This window comes from Ambystoma mexicanum, chromosome 10, assembly GCF_040938575.1.
Source record: "Ambystoma mexicanum isolate Mex_15411 chromosome 10, UKY_AmexF1_1, whole genome shotgun sequence".
Classification (NCBI taxonomy): Eukaryota; Metazoa; Chordata; class Amphibia; order Caudata; family Ambystomatidae; genus Ambystoma; species Ambystoma mexicanum.
In genome coordinates this window covers 1,628,180,836-1,628,208,628 of record NC_090932.1, presented here as the reverse complement: position 1 = coordinate 1,628,208,628, position 27,793 = coordinate 1,628,180,836, and the positions used below count along the sequence as shown (strand labels likewise).

General features: G+C 50.1%; 1 protein-coding gene across 2 annotated transcripts in view; it reads left to right on the top strand.

Annotated features, from left to right (window-relative positions):
• Positions 1-27,793, top strand: part of DGCR8 (DGCR8 microprocessor complex subunit) — a 690,818-nt gene that overhangs the window by 311,925 nt on the left and 351,100 nt on the right. The window lies entirely within an intron of this gene.

Sequence of the window (27,793 nt, the reverse complement as noted above, 5' to 3'; positions counted from 1 at the left end):
CCATGCTGGAGAAGGAACAAGTTACTTACCTGTAACTGTTGTTCTCCAGCATGGGTCTGGCATGGATTCACATGCGAACCCTCCCGCCTACCCCTCTGCGGCTCTTCACTTGGTCATACTGCCACTTCACGTGCTTCCAAATCTGAAGATGGCTGCCAGAGGCGGGGCTTAGGTAGAGGGCAGTCATTGGCTGTGGTCAGTATGACGCAGAGACCAGTGATTGGTTATTACTACGAAAGACAGATCAGAAACGAAACTGATACTGGTTTTTTCGTTACCGAGGATTCCCAGCCTGACGACTGGGAATATTCATGAGCATGTGAATCCATGCCAGACCCATGCTGGAGAACAACAGTTACAGGTAAGTAACTTGTTCGTTGTAAACCAGGGCATCGTAAAGAACTCCTTAGATGCCGCAGAGACGGCTGGCCGTTCCCTGGTTCAGGGAATACTTCTCAAACGCCATGTCTGGCTGCGCAATTCGGGATTTAAGCCGGAAACCCAGGCTTCCCTGATAAATAAGCCCATAGAACAAACACATCTGTTTGGGAAAGCAGTTGATGAGGCCCTAGAACATGCGAAGAAAGAGTTTGATACCATCAAGACTCTTGACCAAATTTCTAGGCCCCCTAACAGACGCAGCTATGGCAATAGACGCTCCTTTCGTGGCCAACGCCAGCAGCAAAACCAACAGCAATTTTACTCTGCTACCAACTGGCCCTCTAACCAGGGTAACAACACCCAGTTCAGTCAAAGAGGCCAACGCCGTGGCAAAGGAAGAGGTCGCGGCTCCAGCCCCAAAGGTTCCATGCCCAATACCAACAAATGACCCGAAGATTCGGGTCCCCTCCCATGCATCACCGCTCGGGGGCCGGCTAACATCGTTCCTTTCCGCATGGGAGGGAATATAGTCAGACCGCTGGGTATTATCCACCATAGCCCACGGATACTGCATCGAATAGGTTGTTTTGTCTGTTTCGCTTCGGCGAAGTTCAAATTCTAGGAGAATTATGTCTGGAAAAGCGTTATTTCGCCCGTGTGCAACCTGTGGCCTCAAAAAGGTTTATGAAGGAGATGGCCACATGGACTGTATCTACTGTCTCCACCCACACCACTCGGCGGATACATGTGAAATTTGTCAGGGTTTCTCCCAAAAAACCCTTAAGGACCGAAAAAGAAGGCTGGTCGACTGGCTTAATGACGGAGCAGGGGCCTACCCGGCTTCGGAAGTTGGCTCCACGGCCTCCAGGAGTAGGTCGGAACCTCCATCGAAGAAGGTACGGCCAGCTGAAATGCGCTCTGAGGACAAGCATAAGAGGAAACAGGATGGATCTTCCTCATCACATAAAAAGTCCTCCTCCTCCTCCTCCTCATCTAAGACGGAGAGGCTAGCGCTGTCAAAATCCTCCTCAGGGGACCGTCCCAGGTCTTCCATGAGTCGGGAAGCCTCAGCCGGGAAGTCGGCATCCAAATCGACGACGAAGTCTAAGGGCTCGACGACGACGACGACTTGCTCGTCGACCTCGGTGTCATTGACGATGCCTATTACCGTCCAAGCAGCAGCGGTGGGGATTCCCCCGTCGACGGAGACTCAGTCCATGGCTTGGCTGCCCGAGGTCTATGACCCGATCCCCCTGGAACGTGTCCCTCCTTGTTTTCTTTCCAAAGGCGTCCTGTCTCGAATTCAACGGTTCCCCGAAGTACAGACCCCCACCGCCGAGTGGTGTGGGTGGAGACAGTAGATACAGTCCATGTGGCCATCTCCTTCATAAACCTTTTTGAGGCCACAGGTTGCACACGGGCGAAATAACGCTTTTCCAGACATAATTCTCCTAGAATTTGAACTTCGCCGAAACAGACAAAACAACCTAGTTTTCACTAGTAGTAAAATACGAGGATCCCACTACTTTGAAAGACGGTTGAAATCTGAGGGAGCGCGGGGGCGGGGCCTGTATTTGTGTCATGACGCCCCGACGGCGTGGGCACGCATGATGCAAAACGAGGTGGAAAGGGTCTATATAATGTACCGGGGATTCCCATTCTAAGCATGTGAATCCATGAAAGATACCAATGCTGGAGAAATGGAGTTACAGGTAAGAAACTATTCCCTTCTTCTTCAAGGAGTAGAAGAGCTACTGAAAAAAGAAGCTATAGAGGCTGTCCCCCTATCTCAGTTAACAGAAGGTATTTATTCAGTGTACTTCCTTGTACCCAAAAAGGACTTAACCATGCGCCCTGTATTAGATCTGCGCCCAGCGAACAAGTTTGTCAAACCCCAAAAGTTTCGTATGGTGACCTTGCAGGAAGTAATCCCACTGTTATCACAAGGGGATTACATGACAACACTAGACATGAAAGATGCATACTTTCATATTTTACTGTTGCCAGCGCACAGAAAATACCTCAGGTTCAAGATAGAGAACAAACACTACCAGTTCAGAGTACTACCCTTCGGGATAGCATCTGCACCAAGGGTATTCACGAAAGTACTGGCAGTGGCAGCGGCCCACCTGCGCAGGTTATCCATCCCGGTATACCCTTACCTCGACGGCTGGCTCATAACAGGGGATTCTTACGAAACATGCTTCTCCAATACCCAAAAGACCGTAGACCTTTTGTCCCAACTGGGCTTCTCCATCAACGAAAAGAAGTCCAGCTTTGACCCCAGCCAAATCAAACAATTCCTAGGGGCTCTAAGTCGAACAAAGGACGGCCTCGTCTTCCCCTCCAACGAGAGGGTCCAAAACATGCTGTTTCAGATCCCCCATTATGTGGCAGGTCGAGAGGTGACGGTACGCAAAGCATTGCGCTTGCTAGGGATGATGGCGTCATGTATTTATTTGGTACCTCACGCGCGCCTGCGCATGCGCCCAATGCAAGAGTGGCTCTACAGCCAGTGGTGTCAGGCCAGCGGACAATGGGACGATCTAGTGGTGGTCTCGCAGGCCTTGGTTCTCTCGCTACGGTGGTGGACAAAAGAAAACCTGTTATTAGGGAAAACTTTTGCCACACCCGCAGTGGAAGCCACTCTAACCACAGACGCATCCCTTACAGGATGGGGGGGCTCACCTATCCCATCAGACTGCTCACGGAGCGTGGACTCCGAGCTTAGCATCCAAGCATATAAACCTGCTGGAACTACTAGCGGTGTTCAAAGCACTGAAAGCCTTTCAGGAACACCTACAAGGAAAGACAGTGATGGTCCTCACAGACAGCACCCCAGCCATGTACTACCTCAACAAGCAAGGGGGCACTCACTCTCCAGGACTGTCCAAGCTGTCCCAGAATATATGGAAGTGGGCTCTCAAACACAACACGTTCCTACTATCACAACATGTACCAGGGGAACTCAATCTGCTAGCAGACAAACTCAGCAGAGACTTCCCCCTGCCCGAAGAGTACGAATGGCAATTGCACGAAGACATCGTCTTAGACGTCTTCACGCAATGGGGGTTCCCGGAAATAGACCTGTTCGCAACTCTGGAGAACTCACAATGCCAAAGTTACGCCTCCAGGTACCCCCAGAACCAGTCCAAGGGGAACGGTCTGTCGATTCAATGGTCAGGGAAATTTGTTTACGCCTTTCCCCCGACTCCCCTTCTCAACAAAGTGGTGCACAAGATGCACCAGGAGCAGGTTACCATGATAATAGTGGCCCCAATGTGGGCCCGGCAGCCATGGTTCGCTCACTTGATGGAGATGTCCCTATCTCCCCCAGTGAAACTTCCCTGCCCGTACAACATGCTGTCACAGGACAAGGGCAGGACACTGCATCCATGCCCTCAGACCATGAACTTAGCAGCCTGGTTCCTGAGATCATAGAATTTGGACATTTACAACTCCCGCAGAGATGTATGGACATCCTCAGGGAAGCCAGAAAACCTAATACTCGCCACTGCTATTCTAGCAAGTGGAAAAGATTTGTCATCTGGTGTAGAGGTAAGAGCATCAACCCGGTTGACTGCTCTCCCACTAACATTGTTCTGTACTTGACCCATTTACTGGATTCAGGTCTAGTCTTCAATTCCATTAAAGTCCACCTAGCGGCACTTTCTGCATACACCACTTCCCAACTTAAAGTGTCGTGGTGGAAGATACCAGTTATCAAGGCCTTCATGGAGGGGGTAAAGAGAATACACCCTCCGATAGCTAACCCAGCTCCCGGATGGGACTTAAATGTGGTACTTTCTAGACTCATGGGCCCTCCTTTGAAACCCATGCACAAGGCAACTCTTAAAGACCTCACTCTTAAGACTGCTTTCCTAATAGTTATCACCTCCATTAGGAGAGTAAGTGAACTACAGGCTCTTTCTGTACTAGACCCCTTCGTAACAGTTCACAAGGATAAGGTGGTTCTACGCACACACCCAAGGTTTGCACCAAAATTCATCTCGAAATTTCATGTAAACCAGTCAATAGAACTACCAACGTTCTTTCAAAACTCTTCCAGCTTGGGAGAAAAAAGTCTGCATACACTAGATGTACGCAGAGCTGTCATGTTCTACATGGAAAGAACCAGACCACTGAGAAAGACTAATCAGTTCTTTGTCTCTGTGGCAGCAGGAAGAGAAGGAGATGCAGTTTCAAAGTCCACTATATCTAGATGGATTGTTCAATGCCTCACTCTCTGTTACACTCTTGCTAAGAGAGAACTACCCTTCAAGCCAAGAGAACACTCCACTCGAGGCACTGGGGCTTCCATAGCGTTCATTGCAAATCTTCCCCTTGAGTCCATCTGCAAAGCGGCTACCTGGAGTTCTGTGCACACCTTTACAAAACACTACTGTCTAGATGCACACTCTAGATCTGACTCCCAGGTGGGACAGGCAGTATTAAGACCTCTTTTCTCTATTGTTCCTTCTCATAACCCACCGCCAACTCCGGGTACTGCTCGCTAGTCTATGCACAGCATGTGATTCTAAGCAGATTAACAAACATCAGAAGACAATGCATTACTTACCGTAAAAGCATTTCTGATGGTTGTATCTGCTTAGATTCACATGCGCCCACCCTTCCTCCCCGCTCGGATGGAAGGAACATAGACATCCTTTTCTATATCTATCTCTTTTCTGTACTCACTCACGTCTAGAAGGCTCCCTCAGGGCAGAAAAATACAAACAGAGGGACCTCGACGCGTGAGGGATTGTGGGTACAACGCACGTCACTATAGGGATAGTGTTACAGACACGCCTTGTCGACGTCCCCTTTTCGACTACGAAAAACAAAATGCAATACTCCGCAGTGACCACTGGATGTCGGACCTATGCACAGCATGTGAATCTAAGCAGATACAACCATCAGAAATGCTTTTACGGTAAGTAATGCATTGTCATATCAAATTTGAATTATATTACCACAGACCAATTCCTGGACAAACCAATTTGATTAAATCAACCTATTCTCCCAGTAAAAATGTAACAGCCTCCTTCTGTACATAGTAACCTGCTCCCGTGAGGACGCTGCATATAAAGTGCTCCAAAATTGATCTTCCTTGATATCAGAAAGAGCAGAATAGGCTTTTTGGAAGTACAATTTCAGAATAGGACATTGTGTTAGAATATGACGGTTTGATTCAACTGTTCCGTGGCAGTTTGCATAGCTATCCTCGTGCTGCAAACCCAGCCAACTTCCGTTGTATACCAAAATGGGCAGGATGTTTTAAACAAAGGTATATAATGAATTCTCACAATTGCCTACGCAAGTCTTGAAGAAATATGTGCATGGACCAAGGGAAAACAAATCCCTGCTGATTTCTTTCAGAATAGTGACTTTTACTACTCGGCTTGTGCATAGTTTCTGCTCTATTCCATGCCCAGGATTTCTTTTTAAGAATGTTATTATAATCTGGTATGTCGGATATTGTATCCACTGGATAATTGATATGTTCAGAGACTAATCACTGTAAAGTGCCTTTAGAAACATATTGGGATATTCTGCTTCAAGCTTTGCTGCTGTAAGTGCCAACAAAGTGCTGTCTTGAGGTTTTCTAAGGAGTAATAGAAAGTATAACTTGCAGCGCTTTAACAGCCATAAGGTGCAGAGTGAAATAAGGCCCAGCTCACATTGCAAGACCTCGACGGGTATCATTTTCCCCGTGCCACTCCAGCCATCCTACGTAGGGTTCAGATAATAATTCAAGGCCAAAAGTGAGTGCTGGAATTGTCCTCGTTAAATATATTTTGAGTAGGGCCTCTGTTATTGCCACTAATATTAGTAGCAAAACGCTTTATGACAAGCCGTTTTCTGAGTATTTGAGGAATGATAAAATCACCATAGTATGAATGAGTAGGAGAGATAGAAAGGGGGAATCCAAGATAAACTTAACAGTTCACTTCTAGCCTAGTGTCCATCTTCCAAGCGAAGGAGCCCTAGTACTTAGTTTTACAACTAAGCACCATGATCTTAGTCTTAGCAGAATTAATGCTCAGATTATTTTCTTTGGTATATAAAGACAAGGCACCTACGGAAAGTTGTAATCCGGCAAATGTGTGGTCCACGAGAATCGTGTCATTGCATACATTAGCCAAGGCACAGATTCCGTTCCGTGTAGGAAAGTTGCGCACCCTATCCAAATAGACATCAAGATCTGAAACATATAGGTTATAAAGCAGGGCCGTTAACGCGCAGCCCTGCTTCATACCAGTTAGTCCTGATCGAGTGGGAAAGGCATCCCTTTTGTGTCAGGCATATGCATACAGTCATGTCGCGCTATACAGTGCCTTGATATAATACAATGAATCAGGATCAACACTTTGCTAATTTCTGCCAAAGATTCAAACACTGTATCAAATGCCTTAGAGTAGTCAATCAGGCATATATATAGTTTGTCTTTGCGGGAGATGTCTGAGACCATATATTGTAGTGCACAATTGTTGTGTATGGGACTGTGTGCTCTAAGAAAGCCTGTTTGAAATTTTTAAGTGACCAGTATCCTCAGCCCATATACTTAACCTTTTCAAAAGTAGGGATGCAAAGATTTTACCACTGGTGTCCAGCATGGCCAATAGTCTATAATTAGAGGGATTGCCAGGCCCGCCTTTTTTGTAATAGGAACCAGTACTGATCGCACCAGCTATCCAGAAGCAACCCCAAAGAAAATATCCTATTAAACCAGTCCGCCAATCTGGCCCAAAGGGTGGGATTTGCCTGGTATACAATATTGGGTGGAACATCCGGACGAGGAGCCCTTGAGCTTTTTTTGCCTCTTGATTATCCCCTCAATATTGTCAGCATCAAAGCCCTCTAGTTTTTGTGGTATACTACTGCCATGAGATGAGAGTACAGATAATTACTGGGTTATGATGCAGAGAAGCTATGTAGGATGTCCAAGCCTCTGAAATAGGGTTCCACTCTTGGATAGAGGTGCCAGCCAAGAAGGATCTGAAGAAGGACCAACACTTTCTATTATCATTGGTGTGTAAAAGGTCAAACATATGTTTCCATTTTGGTACTGAGAGATCAGCATAGCAGAGCAGACAGGTTCTTATAGGTCAGTGTGTTTCTAATTATTTTGCAATCTCCCAAATAAGCCTTCTTACTTTCTTGTATGGAAACATCAAAAGGGTCACTAAAAGGTCTGTTGTGCTTTCTTCCTGGTCACTCAGGTTGAGTTGGACGAGCGTCACAGGGCTGAGAAGGGGAGAGTGCTATGCTTACAAGCACATTATCAATACAGGAAGAGTGTCATCCTCCATGGCAGAGAACCCTTTCCCTTAGAATTGAGACAAAATAATCTGTGCACTTCAGCACACTGTCTCCATTGGTTTGTTCTCAATAAGGGGCCCCTAGTTATCGATCGATAGACCCTCAGCAGCATCCGACTACAGGGAAATCAAAGCTTCATTGTCAGAATAAATGTCATTAAAATCCCCAGCAATCATCACATGGCTGAGGAAATTGACTATGCCAGTAAATCGGTCTCATTAACCTTCTTGCATAGAACATTGCAGTGTCCCCGTCGGGGGGAGGTGGGGGATTATAAAGAACAGAGTCTTCAAAAAGGGCCACTCATGCAGGCTTACTGTTAAAACATGTGGAGGAGTGTCATTGATAAATGAACCCTAGACCCTATGTCCAAACCGCCAAAAGGTCTTCTCTACCATTTTGCTTAACTCTTGAGCAGATAACATTATAGCCATCAAACAGAAAATCCTCAGTAACCAGGTCTCCTGCAACAAAAAAAGACATCAAGGTATGCTGACCTAACGGGTTTTTCATAAATTAATTCAAACCTGTTTGTTCAAGGAGACCCAACTGATTTTCAGTCTTTCCTCAGGAATTCATGCAGGGTGCGAACCTGTCATGCATGCTGGACATGGTCCTACCTCTTACGCTCATAGAACAGCGAGACCGTTCTATTCCAAATGGCGGTTGTTCGATACGTTGCCGGGTAAACGACGTCTGCACTTTTCACGTCGCTAACTTCACGTGTATTCTGCTTCGTCACGTGATCTACGGCATTACGTATATAAGCAGCGTGGAAACTTCACTCGCTGCTTCTGATCGAATCATTTGGCGTTGTGCAGCTTAACCTCCGATCTGCATCCTTGCAGGTTACTTCAGCTGCTCATTGGGCCTTCTATAGCGTGTTTTCCGCCACACGCTGATTCCTGGAGCTGTTTGTTCGCGTGTCCATCCACACGCGCACGTTGTCTTCAAACGCGGCTGTCCTGGGCTGCGTGAATCCTGTTCGCGTGCAAATCTTCAAGCGCACGCTATCTTCAAACGCGGTTGTCCTGGGCTGCGTGAATCCTGTTCGCGTGCAAATCTTCAAGCGCACGCTGTCTTCAAGCGCGGCTGGCCTGGGCTGTGTGAAACCTGTTCGCGTGCAAATCCACAAGCGCACGCTATCTTCAAGCGCGGCTGGCCTGGGCTGCGTGAATCCTGTTCGCGTGCAAATCCACAAGCGCACGCTATCTTCAAGCGCGGCTGGCCTGGACTGCGTGAATTCTGTTCGCGTGTAAATCCACACGCGCACGTTGTCTTCAAACGCGGCTGACCTGGCTGCGTGAATCCTGTTCGCGTGCAAATCCACACGCTCACGTTGTCTTCAAGCGCTGCTGGCCTGGACTGCGTGAATCCTGCTTGCGTGTAAATCCACACGTACACGTTGTCTTCAAGCGCTGCTGGCCTGGGCTGCGGGAATCCTGTTTGCGTGCAAATCCACATGCACACGTTATCTTCAAGCGCGGCTGGCCTGGACTGCGTGAATCCTATTCGCGTGTATTTCCGCACGCGCACGCTATTTTCTTCGCGGCTGTTCAGAACCGCGTGTACTTTGTTTATACCATAAAAAGGGCGCTATTTCCAACTCCTGCACCTGTGATATTAACAGGGGGATTGATTCAATTCTATACTTTTCTCTACGTGGGAAGGAAGCTTTTCAAGGATTATTGGAAGGTTACAGTGAACAGTACTTTGGACGCTATCCTGTGGTGCTACTTTGGACGCTATCCTGTGGTGCATCAACCCGGTATCTAGCGTGAGCCTCGTTCCGTTCGGGATAAGTCTCCCTTACTAATCTTCCCTTCCTTGTAGTTGTTCTACTTCTGGATTTTCCTCAAAAGACTTCTGCTGGATTCTTCTGCCCTAGACTTAAGGTCAGTGTGTGCATTAAGGTCAATTTCTGTTCTATCATAGTCAGTTTGGGGCAGCTTCTTATGATACTTTATTTTGTTCTAGGCTGACTTCCTATATCTTACCCACGCCCTTTCCAGTGATCCATCTCTCTGCCTGTTTTGTAAGTCAGAGAGTTGTATCATTTGGAAGGTCTAAACTTGACTTCACAACTATCAAATCGTGTGAACAGGGATCCGGAAGACCCTACCATCTGTATCCTTTTGAGTACCGTATCCTCTTCAGTCAATACTTTGGTGCTTTCTGACAGAACCACAATGAATATGTGGATCCAGCATCCGTAAATTTAAGGATCTCTGATCAATGCTCAAGGCACCTGCCCATGCACCAGAAGAAAAAGGAACTCTAAGGGAAGAGACATGATGAAGTAGCATTCAGAGATAACAATTAGTTTGCCCAGCAGAGATGTGCTTCCTACAACAGTCAGCAAAAAGCTTGTCTTAAGCTCAACTTGGCAGGAGCATAGCTAGGCTGTAATAGCAGGTGAGACAAATGCAACGACCTACTTGGTGTCACTATATACATTTCTAAACGATGGAATACATTCAAATATTGATATCAGTTGGGTCCTATTAAAAAAAGGGCTTGATGCGGAGGGCAACATTTCCTCCAACTTCACTCCCTTTCCCAATATCAAGGTTTTCTCGTGATAAAGATCAGTCCCCATGGTTCCATACGTGGACCATTGTAATTGGCAGTGTGGAAGACCTGCCCTGGGCTTTCAAAATATTGGTGGCATATTCCACTTCTTGCTGGTGCATTGAGAAAGGAGGGTTCACTGTTACTCGTTCAGAACAGGTTTCAAGTATAGAACTGGCCTTGGCTGGACGCAAGATAGAAGCAAGAGTGTTAATAAGTTGCCTATGTTGTTGGCCGACTTACAGCGATCTTTCCAGAGGGCCTTGCAGTTCAGCCCGTCGATTGGGCTATAAGCAAGGGTATTAGTGGCAGTGAAAGCAGGGCCACAGACAGACTTGGAGTGCTCCATGCAACCCAGATGGTAATGAAGGGCTGCCAGGATTGGCACAAAGAGCAATGGGTTCAGATGTGTTTGCGCTCTTTTGGCATCCCTCAAGATGTATAGGTTTTCTAGAGGCATATGAAAGAAAACAGCCTTGGCTCTTCTTTTTCTTTGTAGGATTCTTGGAATTTTGTACAAAGGAAGTCAAACTCTGTAATCTCCTCGACTCTAAGGAAATATTTTCCATTGGCGGCGAGGCAGTAGGTTTAATGGCCACATTTGGGTTGCCTTCCCTTGATTGTATTTGAGTTGCAAGGTCAATAACCAAACACCGTGAGTCTGGGACATTGTTCAGCAGATTCATAGTTTGCGATGTTAAAAGCTGTTTATCACTAGGCGAGGGCAAGTCTGCCGCGTGAATACATTGGGCAGCTTCCACAGGCTCGCACGTTGAAGCATAGGGTACCGATATCACATCAACTACATTTGCCAAAACTGACTAGAACTCCAACTGTTCCCTTGCCATACTGGCACATAAAGTAAGTAATGATTCAAGATATGCCGCAACTGATTTCAGTTTGTTTTGCTATGATTCCACTGGCTTTCTCAGGATTTAACTGCTTGCCAATGCCCTGCCATGCTCATCACCAGCATCACTGTTGCTTTCACTTGTGTCATCATAGCTGAAGAAACCAGACGTAGATCAGGAGTTGTAAAAAGTTGAGTTCCAATTATGTTATCATTTACAGCTGAAGCACTCAGGGTTTCAATACTCTCGAGGTCCCAATGATTTCCATTAGATATTAAGGACCAATTTGAGTTAGGAATTGTCAACAGAAGGTGAAGGCAGGTGAATTGGATCCCACCCCCCCCCCCCCCGGAGATTGGGTTAGCTGCTCTTGGCTATAGTTTTCTTGAGCCAGCGATTCCAGTATAAGAACAGGATCAATAGGCACAGTTGGCAATATCTCACTATCTGTCGTGGGATCAGTGTGGACCAATTGATCTGCCGCATGTGGTTGGATTTGAGATGTCCATGAGGCAGGTAGGGAATTTTGGTTATTAACTATCATAGGAGCAATAACATGTGTGACAGCATAGGAGCTTGTGATCTTGTTTAGGGCAGCTTTCCCTCCGGCGGCTCAAAGTTCACAGCCGGTAGAAATATCCGGCAGAGCACTGGGAACACCTACGGGCAAATTCATGTTTTTTCTGTTTTCAGCTGCAGCGCTGCGGTAGCAGTGGTTCCACCCCTTATTCAATTTCATTTGTGTAGGATATATTCTGCAACATGGGGTCTGGCATGGATTCACATGCTCATAAATATTCCCCGTCATCAGGCTGGGAATACTCGGTATAAGAAAAACTTACAAACTGTCTTTCTCCTTTAAACCAATCACAAATAGCCTTATTGTCTTCTTCTTGGCCTCACGCCCCTGGTACAAGAAACCCTCCTTCCTGGTTTCCTCGGGCACAGGAATAGCTTTGAGGCTCTGGAGATCATGGATTGGAACAACCCCACCTCATTTGGTGGAGACACCCTAGGTAGAGCATCCAAATGTGGGGACTCACCGACTGCTGCTACGATATCTTCATCGTCCGTAGTTGTGGCCGTATCCATCTCGGTGTCTGGGTCTGCTGGGGGAGAGGGGGCCCAGTGCGGAGGCTGAAATGGGGGCGTCGGATGGAGGCTGAATGGGGACCCGGGGGACCACCGGAACTGGGGCCCGGGGGCATCCTCTTCTGGATCTCTGACACCAAGGTGTGTAGGGTTTATTGATTTTTATTTATTACATTTGTTACTCGCCCAGACCCGAGGGTATCACGGCGAAAATACAGGTACGTTGTCACAATTTATACAGTGTTGTAGTACAGTCATATCAAACATTTTTAAATTAAGGTTACAACACATATAGTCAAATTATTCATACCAAGTTACATTTAGACAGGTAGCCACTCTCAATTTGTTTCAGCACTACTTGCAGTTCTGAGGGTGACCCCTAGCTGTATAGCTGTGGGACTCAAGCGATTCATATTTATTGAATAACCAAGTTTTCAGAGCTTTTTTGAATTTTGGTAGGGAGTCCTCATTTTTCAAGCTAAAGGGTAGTGCATTCCAGTGCGATGGGGCTAGGACTTTGAAGCTACTTCCTCCTGCTCTGCTTATTTTGTATTGAGGAACTTCTAGGAGGGCCAGTTTGTTAGATCTCGGTGACCTACAGGAGATTTTTTTCTTAATGGAGTTGTTGAGATAGCTAGGCGCTTTGTTGGTGATACATTTGTAGACAATACTAAGGGTTTTGAATATGATTCTTGCTTCAATTGGCAGCCAGTGGTTTTCTTTTCTAATGCTGGATGTGTTCAGATTTCTTTAATCCTAGTGCTGCTCTAAGGGCTTTGTTTTGTAATAATTGGATTTTGTTTAAATTGGTTTTGGAAGTTCCTAGAAAGAGGATGTTACAATAATCCAATTTCGTTAAAATCAGAGCTCTGGCCAATGTGATACAATTTGAGGGGGTAAGAAATTGGCAGCTGAGTGCAATAAGTTTTGGTGTATAGGCTGTGGACGAGGAGGGGGCTGCTATTTGGTTGTGCATAGAAAGGTTGGCATCTATGTAGACACCAAGCGTTTTAACTTGTTTAAGTACTGGGATCAGTGTACCATCAATGTTAATATGAGAGTAGTCCGGGTGGAGGGTGCTTATTCTATTTTGGGAGCCCACAATGAGGACCTCAGTTTTCTCATCGTTAAGGCAGAGGCTGTTGAGGGCCATCCAGTTTTGGATTATAGAATATACTTTGTTTATGATGACTGTGTCTTGGGTGTAGTCGCCTGTAATGGGAATGAGGATCTGGGTGTCATCTGCAAAATTGGTGTAGATGACACCCATATCGTCTAAGGCCGAGAATAGGAGTTTAGTATATGCATTGTAGAGGGTGGGAGAGAGGCATGATCCCTTGGGGACTCCTATGGGTGCTATTATAGGGTCCGCTGCAAAATTTCCGATGGCAACTCTGGATGTCCGGTCAGTTAGAAAGGATTTGATCCATTTTATGGCATTACTGGAGAAATTGAAATCTTTTTTTTAAGGTTTCACATAGTTTGTCATGGTCTACCAGGTCGAATGCTGCTGATAGGTCCAGTAGCAGTAGGGTGGCTAATTTTCCTGAGTCTCTAATGGTGTCCAGTTGGATTTTCAGATCCAGGAGGGCTGTCTCGGTGCCATGGTTAGGTCTAAAGCCTGATTGTCTGGCTGCTAGCAGGTTATTTTGTTCGAGGTGGGTTTGTATTTGGTTATAGACTATTTTGTCGATGATTTTAAGTAAGAATGGGACAGTCTTTATGGGCCGGTAGTTTGTGGGCACTAGTGGATCTTGAGTGGGCTTTTTTAGTAAACGGGTGACCCATGCCGCTTTAATGCTTACTGGGACCTGATTGGTATGAAAGGAGGCATTCACAAAGTTAGTGATTATAGGTGTGAGAATGGGGGCGCAGAGTTTAATTAGGTGTGCTGGAAAGTTATCTCCTTTGCAGTTGGAGGCTTTAAGTTTGGATATTGTATTGAGTACTATATCCTGGGAGACTGGTGTGAAGTTGAAGGGTGGGGTGGTGTTTTCTAGATTAGTGGTGATTTGGTTAGCCTTGGAGTGTTTCAGACAGGAGATTTCTTTTGGAGATGATTTTGTTTTGTAGTAGCTTGATTTTTGATGCTAGAGCATCTTGGATGGTTGTACACCAGTCTTTGCTTGGTTGGACTGGGTTAATTATGGGGATTGGATTCTCCAGCTCCTTGAGTATGGTAAATAGCTCTTTGCTGTCGGAGGATGCGTTCCTGATTCTGGTATTAAAGGCATCTGCTTTATGGGCAATGATGGCTGATTTGTAGATTTTGTTTGCGGAGTTGAATGCTTCCAGGGCTTCTAGGGTGTGGGTTTTCTTTAGCCGGTGTTCGAGTGATCTTTTAATCCGTCTAAGTGAGACTAATTCCTCATTGAACCAGAAAGAGGACTTTTTGTCCTTACGTTTGGTTTTATTAGCGCAAGGTGCTAGAGTATCAATTGTGCTGGTGAGACAGTTATGGTAATGTTCCGCCAGAACACTGGGTTCTTCAGCAGTAATCATATTGTTGTTAAGGGAAGTGGCTAATAGGGGGTTGAGGTTTTCTGCTGTAAGTTTACGGATGTTTCTTGTTACATAAGACTCTTCGACGACCGTTTTTGGTAGGTCTGGTTTGTTGCATAGGATAGTGAAGTTTATACTATGATGGTCTGACCAGGGTACTGGGTTAATGGAATCTATAGAGACTGTAGTGTTGAGTGATAATATCCAATCTAGTGATCTTCCTTTTGTGTGGGTAGGGGCGTTCACAAGTTGTGTGAATGCCATGTCTTTGAGTGCACTGTATAGTGCTTCTGCTTTGTGGTCTAGGGGGTCACTAAAACCTAGATTCAGATCCCCTAGAAGTAGACATTTTGTATTAGGTTTAATGAGTGGCGTTGGCAGTAGTGGTATGTCTAGTTCTGGTTGAGATTTGGTGTTAGGTGCTCTATAGATGGTTATTATATTTATAGTAGTCTTATGGTTAGTGGCTAGTTTAGCTAGCAAAACTTCGTAGCCATCTGGGTTCTCAATAGGGCAAGTTCTTATTTTGAGATGGGTTTTATCAATAATAGCTACTCTCCCACCTACTGTTTTCATTCTATCCGTCCTAAGAACTGTAAAGTCTGGAGGAATGGCAATGGAGAGCGAAAGCCCGGAAGCTTGGTGGAGCCAAGTTTCAGTCACTATAAGTAAATCGAGTTGTTGCTCTGTGATAAGGTCATGTATTTCTGTGGCGTGAGCGGTTATGGACCGCGCATTAATGAGGGCTGCTTTGAGTTGTATTGGTGTAGGGGGCACTTTGGCTGGGGGAGGTAGGTGTGTGTTAGTGGTCTCAGTAGCAGCGGGTTGTTTGGTTGCGGTGGGTCTTTTAGAGTGTTCAGATTGGGTCATTAATGGCAATATGCTTACTAAATTAGCAGAACAGGCGATGGTATTAGTCCTAAGCGGATTGGCGAGTCTGGATCTGAGTCTTTGGGTTCTTATGGGACCTAGTAGTGGGATTTGTTTGGAAGGCTTCATTTTAAGGAGGTCCCTGCTTGGAGAGCAGGAAGTTGTAAGGGTCTGTGATCCTAAGTCTGGTGCGTCTAAGAGCAGTAAGGATAGGAGCAGTCGTTATGGGTACTGAGTGGGGTGTGTTGGCTCTTTGTGGCTTTTGTATGCCTTTGTGGTCTATTAGGCCATTGATCGGATAATGAAGATGTGGAAGGGTTTGGTACGGGGCAGGAAAGGCGTAGGTCATGGGGTGGGGTGATAGCGGGGGCAAGCTATTCTTATGGGTTGGCCCAGACTCTGTTCTCCCGTCTGGGCCAACCCATTCTGCTGGGCACACTCTTGATGCCCTGATCTCTTCTGACCTTCCCCTCTCTGTCCCTCTCTCCACTCCTCTCTCCTGGAGTGATCACTTTCTCCTCTCCTCCCACCTCACCCTCCCTACCCCACAGGCAAAGCCACCCTCATCACTGCCATCTTCCTTCTCGGTCATCCGACCCATGAAGCGTGTGTCAGTTGAGGCTTTCGCTGCCACCTTCTCGCTCCCCTCTTCCCCCCTCGGCTGACTCCCACCCTGACACAGCCCTCTCCACTCTCTACTCTGCTATATTTGATACTCTTGATATCCTTGCCCCTGTTATGAGAATCCGCCTGAAGCCCAAAGCCAAATGGAACTCCTGGTATGACTCGGATCTCGTCACCCTTAAACGCTTGTGCAGGGTGGCAGAGAGGAAATGGCGTGCTTCATGTTCATCCTCTGACAAACTGGCCTGTCGCCTGCTCCAAAGGCAATACCGGCTCTCCGTTCTCACCAAGAAGAGAGCCCTTATCCAAGCCCGCATCACTGCAGCATCTAACAATTCGGCTGAACTCTTTTAAAATCTGCAAGGAGCTGCTGCAGTCTCTACCTCTCCTGTCCCCTCCCAGGCCCTCTGTACGGCACTGGCCTCTCACTTCATTTCAAAAACTCAGGACATCCTGTCCTCACTCTCCTCCCCTCTATTCCCTGCCCATCCTCTGGCCCTTCTGCAGCCACCCCTCCTCTCTCCTTCTCTGCCTTTCCCCTTTTTTCTGCTGATGAGGTTTTTGAGAAGTCCGATCTATGAAAGTCTCGTCAACACAGGTCCACCCCTGCTCCTCCAAAACTATTAAGGACCACATCGACTCCTTGGCTCCTGCCCTTGCTGACTTCTGCAATCACTCCTTCGCCTCTGGAGTCTTCCCGTCCCCTCGGAAGCACTCCCTTGTGCACCCCCTTCTTAAGAAACCCTCTTCCGACCCGTCCTGCCCAGCTAACGATCGCCCTATCTCTATCACTCCTTTCCTGGGCAAGCTCCTGGAGAAACTTGCCATCTCCCAGCTTAATCTCCATGCTGAATCTGTTGGTAGCCTTCATGACCATCAGTCTGGCTTCAGAGCTGCCAGAAGCATGGAAACTGCTCTCCTGAACATCTGTGAGGACCTGCTCTCGAACCTTGACTCTAACATTCCATGTGTTCTCATTTTGCTTGATCTCTCTTCTGCCTTTGATACTGTCAACCATACCATCCTGCTCAACCGTCTCTGTGATAACCTGGGTATCACTGGGCAGGCTCTGGCTTGGCTGACCTCTTTCCTCTCAAATCGACCCTCCCAGGTCCAACTGGGGTCTTTCCTGTCTGACATGTTTTTCTCTACCTGTGGTGTCCCCCAGGGTTCTAACCTCTCTCCCTGGCTGTTCAACCAGTATCTGGCACTTCTCGCCCACCGCATCGCTGCTCTCTGCCCCAACTTTCAGTGCTATGCGGATGATACCCAGCTCATTTTCAGGCTACCCTCGGCCTCTTCTCCGTCCCTCATCTCTGACTGTCTTTCTGCTATCCAGGAATGGTGTGCCGCCAACGACCTCTGCCTTAATGCCAGTAAGACCGAGATTCTACTCATCGGCACACCTACTCCCTCCTTCCCTGCAGCTCTCTGGCCGGCCTCTCTTGGCCCTCTTCCTGCTCCTACCTGCAAGGCAAAAAACCTCGGGGTCATCTTCGACTCCACACTCCTTCTCTCCTCACATTTCTGACGTTTCGAAGAAGTCACACTACCAGCTGCACCTCCTCGGAGGTATCCTTCCTTTCCTCTCCTTCCCCCAGAAGCTCACTGACTCCAGAGCCCTGGTTCTCTCGAAGCTGGACTACTGTAACAGCCTCTATCTAAATCTGCCTGCCTCTACTCTCCGCCTTCTGCAACTCATCCAGAACAGGACTGCGAGACTTGTCCTTGGCCTCAAGCCCAGGGACCGTATCTCTCCAGGACTGAAATCGCTACACTGGCTCCCTGTGGCTGCGAGGATTAAGTTCAAAACCCTCTGCATTGTCCACAAGGCCTTCTGGGCCCTGGGGCCAAATTACCTTCAACTCTCCCTTCCTAAATATCTTCCTTCTCGAGCACTTCGCTCTTCCGCCTCCAAATCCCTCAGGGTCAGCCTGTTACGGCTCCTGCACCTGCCAACATCTCTGAGGTAGCCACGCCCCCACCCTCGGCCTCCTGCCGTCCCACTCGCTCACACATATACCCAAATACACGCACCTTCAGGCGCCCATTCGGGCATCATACCCAGGGCTTTGCTCGTACACCTGGCACCTACCTTCCCTCCCGCTCCTGGCAGTTGCGATGGAGGCTCCCAGGTTGCCGAGGTGCCCTGAATGGACCTAGGAGGATCCGCTCATCACGTGTCACGTGACTCTCCACCACTGAAATGCTTCCGTATCACGTGATTTCAGTCGTCCTCATCACGTGATACGTCTTCGCTGGATAAAAGTGTCCGGATCTCAATGAGCGCCGCTTCACAGCTGTTTCCAACGGGATACTGCGACGCTCGTTTTCTTGTTCTGCTCTACGAAACTTCTGGACCACGTTTTCTGCACCACGGACTGCCTCTGTCTTGCCCTAACATTTACCTTTGGATTACCAGTTGCCGGACCACCTTTTCTACATTGGATTCCTCGTGCCCTTCGCCTCTTGTTACCACGTCCCGGAACTGTTGGGATTATTGCTGCCTGACCTTTGGACTGTTAGGTTTTGTCTTACGGATTGTGTTTCTATTCCTGGATTCTTGGCCTCTGGCCTCACGCTGGGCGCTTGCCTGTCCGCTTACATACCATCTGCCCTCCAGCATTTGGGGTTCCCAACGCCTGCTGAGATTACACTTCTTGACTGACACATAGGTAAGCCAGTTAGGATCCTTACCCTGTTGTTATACTCTTGCCAATTGTTCTGTGCTTATCTATACCTATAACCTATTGCCTTGCAGCGATCGGGGGGTCCGTTTCCGGCTGTTCCCGAGTCCAGGTCAACGGACTTCTTCACCTGTGGCCTCAAAGACCGTACTGGCAGTATTATTGGTGTTGTCAGTGCGGTACTTGGGGACGGAGGTATCCTTACTCTGCACGACCATCAAGTCTATAACACAGCCGCTTCTCCAAGCAACGAGTTGGGAGGGAGATCTCTCTCCGCAGCAGGGGCCTCCCTCTGGAACAGCCTTCCTGCCTCCCTGAAACTTGAGGATAACCATCGCCGGTTCCGGAAGCACCTCAAAACCTTCCTCTTTGCTTCTGCTTTCTCTCTCCCTCTCCCCTGCTAAATCACAAACTGTACTGAATCAGCAACTGGGCCACTCGCCAATCTCGGTCCTTGGCCCAGCCACTCTCCCCTGCACTGCCTTCCTGGCAACCCCTGCACTGCGGGACTGTCTCTGTATGCCTACAGCCCCCCTTCCCAGCACTTGTCTGCACTTACCTTGCACTTGCCACCAACTGGCCCTTATGTATCTTGTTCATTACTAACCCTGTACTGCACTTTCCCCTCTCCCTTTCCCCCTTGCACTTTTCCCGTCCCCCCTACCCATGCACTTGTGCGATCTGAATGACACCTGGCCTAGTAGGATCGTTGTCTGTCTCCCCTTGTTCCCCCCTCCCTGCCTCGTCGCGCCTTGAAACACTTGTGTATAGGCGCGTTACAAATGCCATATATCATATCATATCAAGCTGCTCTGGAGAGGCCATTATCATGGATAATGAAATTGGAGCCAGTGCAGGGTGTGTCATACGGTACGACACAGAAAGGAAACATCATGATAAGTAACCAGCCTTGCATGGTTTGGTTAGGAGGGGGGGAAGGGAGCTGACTAGCTAACAGAGTACCTGGAGGGTCTCACCTATGAGTCGTGACTAGGCGCGTAGTAAAGGCGAAGGCTACTGCTATTTGAATAGGCCAGCTAAAGGGTACTGAATCAGGGCAATGATAGGGGAGTTGCCTAAGCAGGATTCCAATGAGCTACAGTGCTAAACAGTTTCGTGGTGAGAAAGAGATGGCAGAAGCAGTGCTTACTAACAACACAATCAATCAAAAAGCAACTGAGCACCTATGTGCTGAATATGGCAACAGGCAGTGTTTTCAAAAATCATAATAGTCAAGAAGCGACTGGGCACATGTGTGCTGAATGTGGCAACAAGCAGAGATTGCAAATATCACAATGGTCGAGAAGCGACTGGGCACCTGTGTGCTGAATATGGCAACAAGCAGAGATTGCAAATATCACAATGGTCAAGAAGCAACTGGGCACCTGTATGCCGATAGTGGCAGCAGTGGCAATGAATGGAGGTTTACCGGCAGATTAGATGCTAATGTGCATCGAGATATCGCATGGATTTAGCAGTAGCCTAGATAAATGTAACAATACAGTGATAAAACAAGGAGTGTAGGCTAGAACATGCAATGTAACATTTAAGTACATTGGTAAATTGTCCGTATGAAACCATCCGTACCTCACGCTGGACATAAGTGGGTTACTGGAGGTAGGTGGGGCGGTGCGAGTATACTTGCAGGCTGCATTTATGTAAGATGAATTGCAGGTAAAGGTGGGGGTGGTTCCTGGTTGGTTGTTACGAATTTAAGCTATTAAAGTAGATAGCGGGATGTCTCACCGTATTAGCAGCAGTCCTGGGAGAGATGATTAGGCAGAGGCACGACTGACGAGCTAGGACCTGGAGCAGCCCGCAGCGTGGGGCGCTCAGTCAGCTCAGTCAGGTGCCTTATTTCTCCAGCATGGGGTCTGACATGGATTCACATGCTCATGAATATTCCCCGTCAGGCCGGGAATCCTCGGTATAGAAAAAAATCATTATCAGTTTCGTTTCTGATATATCTGTCTTAGTAACCAATCGCTGGTGTCTGGGTCATACTGCCCCCAGCCAATGACTGCCCTCTCCCTAGGCCCTGCCTCTGGCAGCCATCCTCAGATTTTTACCATTTTTTCTCATTTTCCGGTTATAGAGCCTCAAGCTCCACCGTTTCTACATCCGATCAACGTGGATCCGTTTCAGAGTTTTCTACGCCCCTCAAGGGTGAAGATTTCATCGAGTTACGCTTTTGGAGGATTCCAGAAGTTCCGAGGCCTACCCCGGACATGGCCCAGGAGAAAGGAAGCTCGACGCCCGGGAAGCTGTTCAGGACCTGCCCTGGATGCCAGCTCCAGAATGTTTTCAAGGAGGATGAGCATTCGTTTTGCCTCTACTGTCTCCATGAGGACAAGACGCACACGGAGAAGGACTGTGCGTTATGTGGGAACATGTCGGAGCGGACAATGAAGGATCGCCACCTCCGTCTCGCCAACTTGCTGGAAGGGAAGAGCCCGTCAGGCGAGAAGAAGAAAAAGAAGTCCGAGCGGTCTTCTAAGTCCTGTGAGGGCGCCCCGGCGACGGGGGCCCAACAAAAGGCCAAGCACCGCGAGTCTGCGGGCACTGGGAGCGCCGAACTGTCGGGCTCCATGGCTACCAGCATGGCGCATCCTCCCCTGCGCCATCCTCTTACCCGAGCCAGAGCGTTGGCTCGTGGTTGAAGTCCGAGAAACCGGCAAAGCTTCTTGAGAGGCCCCAGCCGATCTCAAAGATTCCGGCAGAGGGGGAGCGAGGCTCGGACCCTCCCCCCAAGGTGAAGGCCCCAGGCGTACAGAAGGTGACGATGGCCTTAATTCACCCTGCTAAGACCTCGATTGAGGATGTCGCAGCGGCCCTGGCTCAGCCTGTGGAGGCTACGCCAGTGGAGGCGACCTCGGGACCCAGAGTCTCCCTGCCACCGCAGAGGGAGTAGTCTTTCAGGCCCATTGAGAAGACCCCCACAAAGTCCTCGTTGGAAAAGGTGGGCGAGGGGCAGGTGGCCATCGTGGATACTGACACAACCTCTGAAGAAGAGCTCATCGAAGTCGTGGAAGAGGCCCAGCCCATCGGGAGGGATCCCGATGAGTGCGACGACGAGAGCGACAGTGTCGCCGACGAGGTTCCTCAAGAGCCCTCACGCCCGTCATTTCCGGTGCCGCAGGACACTTCGGCGCCCATTTTGTTAGCGATTCAGTCCTTATGTGCGGAGATAATAAGGACAAGGTTGCCCCTCCCCCCGACGGAGGTACCTGTGCCAGACCCGACTGGGTAACCGGAGCCGGGACCTTCGGAAAGTCCACCGCATAAGAAGAGGACGCATCCTACGCCACCTCTCCCACCTCTGCGGCCTGCTCTGCCTTCCCCCGGTCTACTACCCACGGGGATGATGCAGGCACGGACAAGGCTATGACAGGTACAGATGACGACGGAGGGGACGACGGGACGTGTCCCCCGTCGCCCCCTGCTCGGGCGTCCCCACCCGACGAGATTGGATCCTTTCATGCCATGATTTCCAGGGCATTCGAGCTCTTCCAGCTCTGCCCAGAAGAGAAGGAAGGGTTCCTTTACCAATGGCGCGAGGCTAAAAGGAAGACGGTCCTCGCCGTACCACTTCTTGATGACATCTGGGATGAGGGGCTCGCCCTCCTCAAGAACACTGCCACGGCGCTGGCAAAGAGGGACCGGTACGAGAAGTAGTACCGGATCCCCGACGGTGCCCCCTTGTGCCTTCGGGCGCAACCTACCCCAGATTCGGTCGTCTCGGCGGCGGCAAAGAAGAAAGCTGGGGGGGCATCGGCCTCGACATCAACTTCCCCGCCGGACGGCGAGGGCAGGAAGCTGGACACGATGGGACGACGGGTCATCTCATCCGCAGCGACGACTATCAAGGCGGCCAACGCCCTGGCTATTGTAGCCCGCTACGACAGGGAGTTGTGGTTCAAAATCGCCCCTCTGTTGGACTTCCTTCCGGACGCCAAAAGGGCTGAGGCCCTTGAAATGCTACAGGAAGGTGAGATTGCTTCGGACCACGCCATCACGGTGGCAACGGACATCGTCGACACTGTTTTCCGTCAGTTGGGCAACAGCGTTTGCCTGAGATGACGAGGATGGCTCAAGGCGATGGATTTCCGCCAGGACGTACAAACCAAGGTTTTGGACATGCCCTTCGACGGGAACAACCTGTTTGGGAAGGCGGTTGATGAGTCCCTTCAGGCCATCAAGACAGACACGGAGACTGCCCGGGCACTGGGAGTGCTCCAACAACGACGGCCGTCCTTTCGGAGCTCCGGAGGCAGACAAGGTGCCTCCAAGGGATCCGGCAGTGGCTCCTCCACATACTGCCAAGCGGCACGATCTTCGTCCCAGGAAGCCTACAGGGGACATAGCAAGTTTGGTGGTGCCCGTCGTCGTCGACAGGGAGGTCAAGGAGGCAAGGCGGCTTCCAAACAAGATTGAACCGACCGTGGGGTCGGGTCCCCGCCGAAGCACCCCGGTGGGAGGCCGGCTGGCGAGGTTCGTCAGCGTGTGGGAGTCCATCTCCACCGACCGTTGGGTGCTGGATGCCCTGGCCCAAGGGCACGCCCTCGAGTTTCAGAAGAAGTGCCCTCGCCTTCCACCCGTGGCCAGGAAGGAAAATCACGTCCCTCAACTGCCTTTGGAAGTAAGGGCGATGCTCAAGAAAGGTGCCATCGAGCTCGTCCCAAAGATGCTTCGGGGCACCGGAGTTTACTCAAGGTACTTCCTTGTAAAAAAGACAGGAGGATGGAGCCCCATCCTGGACCTGTGACGACTGAACAAGTACACCAAGGCACAGAAGTTCCGGATGGTCACCCTCCAGCACGTGCTGGGACAGCTGGAGGAGGGCGACTTCCTGTCGTCGTTGGACTTGGAGGATGCGTACTTCCACATCCCCATTCTAAAAAGACACCGAAAGTTCCTCAGGTTCGTGGTCCAAGGGCGGCACTACCAGTTCAAGGCCCTCCCGTTCGGATAGAAGTCGGCACCCAGGGTGTTCACCAAGTGCCTTGCACCGGTGGCGGCGCGCCTGCGCCTACAGGGGATCCACGTCTACCCCTACCTGGACGACTGGCTCATCCGGGCAAGGACAAGGGAGCTCACCGTGGAGCACACTGTGAAGACCGTCCAGCTGCTCACGAACCTGGGATTCTCCATCAACTTTCCAAAATCCCACCTGGTTCCGTCGCAAGTCGCCCTGTTTCTGGGAGCCAAGCTCGATACAGTGGCGCGGCTGGCCTCGCCGTCGGAGGAAAGGACCAGGACCATTCTGGGCAAGGTGCAGCATCTGCTGGCCACGGACATGGCCAGGGTAAGATCTATCGAGTCCCTCCTCGGGATGATGTCCTCCTGCATTTATCTGGTGCGCCTTTGCAGGCTTCCGATGCGCCCCTTACAAGAGTTCCTCGACGCCTTCTGGGTCCAGTCGACGGGCAGCTTCGAGGACAGGATCTCTCTCTCAACGAGACGTTCCATCAGGCGATCCGGTGGTGGGGTACCCGCTCTCATCTGTCGGCGGGCACAGACTTTCAGACCCCAGCTCACCAGGTGACGGTGACGACGGATGCCTCCCTGGAAGGTTGGGGAGCACATTCCGGAGATCTTCACGCGAGAGGCCTTTGGTTCCCGGAGGAGAAGTCACTTCACATCAACATCTTGGAGCTTCGCGCAGTGTTCTGGGCCCTCAGGTCTTTTCTTCCGTCCCTCAAGGGCAAGGTGGTGAGGATCTTCACCGACAACACAACCACGATGTTCTACATCCGGAAGCAGGGCGGAACCAGATCCCCCTGCCCTATCCAAGGAAGCCCAGGATCTGTGGCATTGGGCCGTCACCCAAGGGATGTTTCTGGTGCCTTTTCATCTGGCAGGAATAAAAAACACCATTGCCGACTCACTCAGCAGAGAGCTGCGCTCGTGCCACGAGTGGGAACTACGCCAGGATCAAGTGGATCGACTTTTCCTACGATGGGGCGAACCCCAGATCGATCTCTTTGCGACGGCGACGAATTCCAAGTGCCGGAGGTTCGCCAGCAGGTTCCCCCAGCCGAGGAGCATGGGCGATGCTTTTTCGTTCCCCTGGGACGGCCTATTTCTTTATGCGTTCCCTCCGCTACCGTTGCTGCTCCGGCTCATCAACCAGCTCAAGAGGTCCCGGTGCAGGATGATCCTCATCGCACCGGCGTGGCCGAGACAGATCTGGTTCCCGGACCTTCTGGACTTGTCAACGTCCACACCAGTCAAGCTGACGACGGACGCAGATCTTCTCTCCAGAGAAGGAGGCGCCATTCTTCACCTCAACCCGCAGTCGCTGAACTTGCAGGCCTGGCTCCTGCAGCACTAGAGTTTGGAGGGTACGACATCCCGGCCGACTGCAGAGAGGTTCTTGCAAAGGCCAGGGCGTCCTCAACTCTCAAGTGCTACGGACATAAATGGAAGAGGTTCTCTGTCTGGTGCCGTGCACAGAAGATTAACCCTCTGCGGATTACGGCCCCTCAAGTATTGCCGTACCTACTGTCATTGGCCAAGGCCGCACTAGCTCACGCTTCCATCAAGATACATCTGGCCGTCATCTCACGATACACCAGAACTACGGGACGGGCGTCCTTGTGGTCTCATCGACTGGTGAAGGAATTTATGAAAGGATTGTTCCGATCATTCCCGCCGGTGAAGGCCCCTGCCCCGGCGTGGGAGCTCAACGTGGTGCTGACCAGGCTCATGGGGACCCCATTTGAGCCTATGCATTCGGCGCGGTTGAAGTTTCTGTCGTGGAAGACAGCGTTCCTCGTGGCCATCACCTCCGCACGACGAGTGGGAGAGATCCAGGCCCTATCTTGCAAGCCGCCATACTTGACGTTTCACGACACGAGGGTGGTGCTGAGGACACACCCCTCCTTCATGCCCAAGGTGCCATCGGACTTCCACCTCAACGAACCCTTGGTGTTGCCAGTTTTCTTGCCGTCTCCTTCGTTGCCGGCTGAAAGGACTCTGCACTCGCTGGACATAGCTAGAGCGCTGAAGTTCTACGTGGACCGCACAAAGAGTTTTCGGAAGACATCATAGCTGTTTGTGACCTTTGGGACTGTGAATCAAGGGAAGGCTCTCTCAAAGACTTCCATTTCCAGATGGCTCTCCGGCTGTATCATGCACTGTCACTGGTTGGCAAACCGACCGCTGCCCGGCCGTCCGAGAGCTCATTCGACCAGAGCGATCGCTGCTACCACAGCGTTCCTGTCTGATGTGCCCCTGCTGGACATCTGCAGGGCTGCGACGTGGAGGTCGACGCACACCTTCACAAGATTCTACTGCGTCGATTGGGACTCCAGGGAGGAGTCCAGGGTCGGCCAAGCAGTGCTGCGCAACCTGTTCGCTTAAGGTGAGCCTGATGAGGAGGTAAGAGATGCTTAATGTTGAGTTGTTGTATTGCTTAATGTTGAGCCTGTTGCCACCTCCCGTGGTTGTGCATGTGTGTACTGCTATGTATTCTCTTATTCATGAGCATGTGAATCCATGCCAGACCCCATGCTGGAGAAGGAACAAGTTACTTACCTGTAACGGTTGTTCTCCAGCATGGGTCTGGCATGGATTCACATGCGAACCCTCCCGCCTACCCCTCTGCGGCTCTTCACTTGGTCATACTGCCACTTTACGTGCTACCAAATCTGAGGATGGCTGCCAGAGGCGGGGCTTAGGGAGAGGGCAGTCATTGGTTGGGGGCAGTGTGACCCAGAGACCAGTGATTGGTTACTACTAAGAAAGACAGATCAGAAACAAAACTGATACTGATTTTTTTCTATACCGAGGATTCCCGGCCTGACGATGGGGAATATTCATGAGCATGTGAATCCATGCCAGACCCATCCTGGAGAACAACAGTTACAGGTAAGTAATTTGTTCCTTCGTATGCCTTTGTCCGTGGGCCGGCGCTCGCCTGCCGGCGAGAGGTGATAGGCTAGTTATTGGTGCTAGCTACCAATCACGATACTTCTGCTCACAGACAATAGATGGGGAGGGTGCAGGAAGCAAGGTGGGCCATCTTGGAGTGTGCAGGGGTCCTCATGGTGCACAATGGTGGATGCCACTTGTTAAATGCCGAAAGTATGGTAAATTAACGATTTTCCAGCTAAATGCTGCGGATGCCTTTCACGGGTTGACAGAATGTCCAGGGACACGTTCCCTCGGCTGAGCTGGTGGGATCATAAAACTAGGCCCTACTCCCTCGTAGCCGTCCTCTTCCACGTCCTTGTGGACAGTGTGCAAGGACTCCTGATCCTCGTCTGTGGACGAGACCTCCATGGCTTGGGCCATGCATGGCCTGGGAGGGCTGTTTCAGGACCTCCTTGCTTCCCTCCACCCCATAACCCCCTGCGGGGCTTGAACCGGGGCCTGAGCCAGTTCCCCCCCCCCCCCCCCCCCCCTTCTGGCATGCCAGCAGACTTTGCCAAAGTCACTGCAGCATTGTCGCCCTTGGGGACAGGGATACCTTCTGTGCTGCAGGAGCTACCTTCAGAGTCAGCTCCCTTAACAGTCGTGATAGCAGTTGCCGCTAACTTGTATCATCGACAAAGTTTTCGCCTGTGCCGATTGGGCCTGCTTGGGCAGTTCTGCCTTCTCCTCCGTCTGCGGCTTCTCAGACTTCTCCCACAGTTTAGCCGGGGTAGATGATTTCCTTTTCGAGGAGGAGCTTGATGGCAGGCTGGCAATGGAGGTGGAGGGTGATGTCGATTGGGCCCTTTCCACCTTGGGACCCGCTTCCGTTGCAAACCCGGTAGACCTGGACTTGCAGTTCTTGGCCTTGTCTTGGGCCCGCGCCGATGAGGCACCCTCAAAAGACTTAAAAGACCACTCCTCGGACCGGCCGGTCCTGGGTGAGGCATGACCCTGCTCGGAGTACGGGTCAGA